The 6,000-nt window shown below is 39.8% G+C and overlaps 1 long non-coding RNA gene across 1 annotated transcript; it reads left to right on the forward strand.

Annotated features, from left to right (window-relative positions):
* The first annotated feature begins 347 nt into the window (after positions 1-347).
* Positions 348-5,072, forward strand: LOC138301867 (uncharacterized). The gene is made up of 3 exons (XR_011205132.1): positions 348-500; positions 3,325-3,439; positions 4,824-5,072. It is a non-coding gene; the product is annotated as an uncharacterized lncRNA (long non-coding RNA).
* Positions 5,073-6,000: the final 928 nt, after the last annotated feature.

Consider the following 6,000-nt stretch of genomic DNA (forward strand, 5'->3'; position numbering starts at 1 on the left):
GAATAAGGAAGGTAGCATTGCAGGCGACCCCTTAAAACAAGTAACTTCTTTTCATGGTGTGCAGTGACACGAGAGGGAAATCTGAGTGTGCCCAAGATTGTAACAAATGTGTTTGCTACTTGAATCTCTTTACCAATTTGAGTTTAGAACGTGTTTACATTAAGAAAAAGTTTAGAGACAAACCCGAAAAAACAAAACTTTTCCAGCAAAATGTTTGTTGGCTGGCACTACACATAAGACATCAGATTACATTTAGTTAGAGAAACACAAATGATTCGACATCTGGCTTACACACAGCCTGTGGCACCGGAAATTACGTCACTGCCTGCACCAGCCGGGTCTCTTGTGGGAACAATGCAACTTGAAGAGATCTTCATCGAGGTCTCGTAGGGCAAGTGCTACAGCGATTCCTTGCTTTCTTTTATTTCTGCCACCTTCAGGAGTTTCACACTGTATGGGAAGATTTACTCAGCAGGCAGACATCGGGTTTCTGGCAGTAGGTAACGGGGGCATGCTTTTCTTCCTTATGGAGATTGTTATCACCGTTTAAAAGGCATCGGACAAATAAAATCATTATATTTCTGTTGCAGAGCTAACACGTTCTGAAATGTACACTTTGGAGTTAATCCACTTTTTGATTTCTGTGGCAAAGGAGTTTAGATCTGCAGAGGATTAGTTGGCAAATCTCTTATTTTAAACTTTCGCTCCAGTATGTTTCTTTCTTTAGGTTGCACAAATTGCTACCACAATGTTTATCTGAACAACAGCAATTATGAGGGTTGTCACATTTCGCAGAAAGAAATACCAGCCATCTCGTCATGTTTTAAAAGTTTGCTATCATTCTTACGTAGAACTTTATATGCCTGTATTCATTGTTAACACAGCCTTTCTACCTTTTTTTTTTCTTTTACTGTCTATTTGGGGTCATTAATGATGTTGCAGAACACATTTAAAATTGTTTTCTTCTTAAAGGTTTTAATGTGTAATGTATGTAATGATAAGGGAAAATGCGGTCATTAGGTCATTTTTCTAACTTTTATACCACCAGGAAGATTTTAATACTGGCCATGAGGTACAAAACTGGCCAAGAGACATTCCTCTACCAAAATCGTGGATAGCTATTATTTTCAATAATGTATCCTTTCACTTTCCTAAAGTTCTTTACTGCACCGACCACCACAAGCATTGTCACATAAATGACTACCAATATTGTGTGAATAAAAGTCTGTGGTATGCATTCTAGGATCAAAACCCTTAACTGCATTTTGCATGAGGTTATATGCAGCTGGCACATTAAACCATTGAGTTCTGACCACACCCTTTCTAATAGTATATGAAATTAATAATGTGCAATGAGCGATAACTCAGTGGGTTAAGTGCCACAACTTTAGGAGCAGTCTGAAACCTTCTGTGGTGAACTCAGCACTTCATCTTCCCAATATTATTTTACACCACTACTCTACCACTCTCTATGCCACTCCACTCTGCTCTTCACCATTCCGCTCTACACCACTTAATGCTACTCTACTCCACTTCTCTCCACTTTAGTCTACGCCACCCCCTCAATGCTGCTCTACATCACTCTGTAGTACTCTACTGTACGCCACGCAACTCTACTTAGTGACACTCTGCGCCACTCCACACAATGTCCCTTTATGCCACCCTGTGCTACACGGAGTTAAAGAAGCCACCACTAAATTACATAATGAATAGGGGAGTGTCGCCTGGTTAGAGGCAGTGTAGACGTTCTTGGGGGGGGGATTAAACTGGTTTCCGCTCCTTGCCCCTTGCCTGTAAAGTTGATATAGTGTTGTATTCAGCAACACACAAACCTCTGTTCTCACACCTCAAAGTGAAAACATGGGATCATTCTCTTCCATCCAGGAAGACTTCCCTGCAGCCATTTTGCATGGGTCACCTGCAGCCTGATTACTCTAACTGAGCTCCCTTTCTACAGACCTGGCCCCTTTTCATAAGTGTCCCTTGTAACCCATACTGTCCTTTTGTGAGAGCCAGTACAGTGGTTGCAAGCCTCTACCTGCACAAAGCCCTCAGCAGCTTCTTCTCAGTAGTGATTCACAGGGTCAGAGTTCAAGATTCCCAAATCCGTGTGAGAGTATAGCATCCTTTGTAGGTTATTTTGTTTGCATTTAACTACTTGTAATACGATGAACAGGGCTACACATGCAGAATGGAAAGCAGAATCTTGGACTGGATGCACTACTCTGACCTGGAGCTGGTAAGGGGGATCAGCACAGACAGAGGCCTGGCAGGTCCTTTGGCAGCATGAGTGGGATAGCACATGGGGGTTGGTTGTACAGGAATACTGCGCTCTAAAACACAGCAATCTCCAGCAATCCATATATTATGCAGCACTAGAGAAGCATCAAGGCAGGAAAGAAGAAGATTGGATTCTGCGGCCAGACCTGCAGTAAACTGCATTGGTCCTGAGACCACAAAAAACATGTAATACTACATGAAAAAGTAAGACCTTTACAGGATGAAAATGACTACTTAAAAGGTAAGTGAAACTGATCATTTAAAGCCAGGTCACATAGCCCTCTGCGCCTAATTCTCTGACACTTCTTTTCCACCTCTCATTTGCATAGCTCAAAAGTATGTTTGCATTTACCAAATGTAATGGCTCAAAAAACTTTACTGCAGTGGTTCCCAACCTGTGGTCTGGGGACCCCTCGGGGTCCGTGAAGACTCCTCAGGGGGTCTGCGACTGTTCAGAAAAAAATGAAATAATATTGACAGCTTAGGTCCCCAGCTTTCAGTGGTGACTCAGTGTGGGGGGGGGGCCCTGGATTCCAAAAATGATTCAGTGGGGGTCCCCGGGCTCCACTAATGATAAAGTGTAGGTCCACAGAAGTCAAAAGGTTGGGAACCACTGCTTTACTGCATGGTAGCACAGTTATGAGACACACATGAAAATTATTTGGCCATTCAACATTTGTAGGAAGCACTGTTTCCGACATATTCAAGTACACTGAAAAATGCAGAATTCTCTAAAATATGCAGTGGTTTGTTTATAGTACATAAGGTGACTTGGTTTATTTTCCACTATCTTACCATATTTTTTCGCTTAGACTCAGATAGTATTCCTGTAGTACTAATAGTTTATGTTTGAGAAACAACGATTTCCTGCAAAAGGAAACTGGTTAATTGGCAGATTATAGCTAGTATGTATTATTAGTGCTAACCATCTGATTTTATTCATAGTTACACACACTCCGTACAGATTTCAAAACACCATCCACAACCTCTGCTTTTATTTTTGTATATACAATTACATGTATGATGATACTATGTTATATTCAGGCTAATCTGCAGCACCAACTAAAGAAATCTAATGGGCCCTTCTGAGTACCAAATGCCCTACTCCTGAAAAGAGCACTGCACAAGGATCAACTAGTAACAACCATTCAAGTCAAAGGTATTTATTGTTTGCATAAAAATGGTAATGATATCTCTGTTGTGAGTCTTAAAACTTTTTGACATATGTTGTCCTCCTAGCAAATCACATTGGAAAAATATTCCATCATTACTGTTTTCCATTCTTTCTCTCTCCATTCTTCTAACCACTTGTTTCCAAAGGAGCAAGTCTTTCCTGGTCTCATGAAAATGTCTCAAAACCATAGAATCTTAGTGCAAGCTACACTGATGGCACACTGTGTTTCCAGCTTTATTTCAGATTTTGGTTGGCACAGCGTGTAATAGTGCAGTAGGAAGGCTTCTATTTTCCATACGATAATGGTCATCAGAGAAGTTTCTTAATTTTTTTCTAGACAGAGGCGATGCAAACAATGTTTGATATCAAATCTCCCTCAGTGCCCATCTTGAAGAAGCCATATCTTGAGACAATGACTGTTTATCCTCTGTTTGCATAGGTGACATCTGTTGACTGCAATTGGGTTTCACTTTTCTACATTTCTACTTTAGCCTGTCTCTCTTCTTTCCTGCTATAATCTCCACATTTCAAAATCCAGAGAGACAGTGTTCAAAGATGTTACCATGTAAAACTATAACAAAAAGAACAGATGATGGACGGAATGCTGAACAATCAAACATTCACCCTCAGTCAGATCGGGGTTTAATCCATTGTTTTGAATTTGCTCAGCACACCACCTCAGTTTGGACCCATCCATATGCAAATCAGTCTTGACCCTGCTCCCCATGGGAACAGTCCAGCCCAAACTGCCAGGCCAGGTCCTCCATGGACCAGAACAAGCATCCTGGGACCAGTTTCAGGGTATCATCCTTCATAAGCCAGACCAGCTTGAATCCAGTGGCACAGTGAGCACAGTGAGCACGGGACCCACATCTGGGCATACCCTTCCCACTTAGGATGACAAAAGCAAAAAGAACAGATGCCAGATGGAATGCTGAACAAATCAAACATGCACCCCCTATCCATAGATTTGTGTTGAAATCCATAGTTTTTGTAAAAGATATGGCACACCCTGGGGCAGAGATAAGATCCTCCTCACTTGAAAAACAAAACAAAAATGAAAGAGCATGTTCCAGATGAGCCTTTTATAGCAGCATCCACATTCTGCCCCATCACTCGCCAAGAGCAGAGAGAGATATTTTCTTTTGTTACCTACAAGCCTATAAATGATTTATTTGTACATGTGCTCTTTTTTGCACCTATGACACAAGCAATCCCTAAGCGATGTGCATGTACTGTTAACTTTGGAACTCTTATGTCCATAACATCTTATCATGCTCACTGTAAAGACATTTGCTGCTTTTTGAAGGCAGGCCAGCCTAATAGAAGCAAGGTATTAATATATTATTTTTGATTTCTCTTTTTTTAGAGTTTACAAAATCTGTGAACAAGCTCCAACAGCTTGTGATCTGCAAACAATAAATCAATGAAGAAAAAGCTTGCAATAAAAATGCTGTCAAAGGAGAACTAAAGAAAATTCGGAATCTGACAATTTAGAATAATGCTGCTCGTTTCCACTGACTGTTTTTATTTTTTCATATATTTAATATTGTCTTGTATAGTATCCTGAATTCCTATGGGCTGAAGCATGTGTTTTAGCTTAATAAAATTAAATGGCAATATGTCATTCGAGTCCATTTTGTTTCAATAAGCAAGTCACTATGTTAAAAAACATTGTATAATAACTGTACCTCAAAGTCAAGCCCCTGTTAGTATGGGTGAACGTCACAAGATGCAATGCTGCTTTTAAATACAAACTATATGACCTTCGGCTGGCATCTACTTTCGCACAGTTTCACATCACTGTCCAGCTTTTACTGTGAAGAGGCGTGAGATTATTTGTAGGGCTCCCAGTTTTGTGGTATTTATGTTTTTAACAGTTCTGTCTGTATTTGTCCACATTTATATTTTGGCCATCCATTTGGTATTTATCCAGAATTATTTAGTTTTTTAAGAATTTATGGAGTTGAAAAATGGTAGATTTCCGCATTTATCTAACTGATTAACATGCACTCAAACTTTGATGCCTGTCGCACTTTAGCAAACTAAGAAGCCACATAAAACAAACACTACACCCACAGGTAAGTATTAGCATTATATACAACTGTATGTTAACATATACCTGTATGTAAGGAACCTTCATCCTGTTTTTCAACTCCTCATGCTATCTATCTGTTCAGAGGTTTGCCTGGAATTCATAATGGACAGTATGAAGAGTCTGTTAAAAGGACACTTTTCTGTATTTTTCTGCTTTTAAAAATAACTTCAGATCGTCAACAGACTGTTTTCTGTCTGTATTTATCTGTAAAAATGGAAAACAGGGAACCTTAATTATATGCCAAAGAAAGCTCATTGGTTGGTCTGATTACTGGTTATTTTTGAAATGGCTGTATTGTACAAAGAAGGAACTTTGTTACACTCAAACGCAATTGCCGTTTAAAAAAGTTTTTCTGAGTTCTTCCTGATAGACCTTAGATGGGAAAAGTGTCAATCAGATAATATATGCCAGTCACAGAACCCTTATGGTAATCTAACCCTAACTTAAT

This window comes from Pleurodeles waltl, chromosome 6, assembly GCF_031143425.1.
Source record: "Pleurodeles waltl isolate 20211129_DDA chromosome 6, aPleWal1.hap1.20221129, whole genome shotgun sequence".
In the NCBI taxonomy this organism is placed as follows: domain Eukaryota; kingdom Metazoa; phylum Chordata; class Amphibia; order Caudata; family Salamandridae; genus Pleurodeles; species Pleurodeles waltl.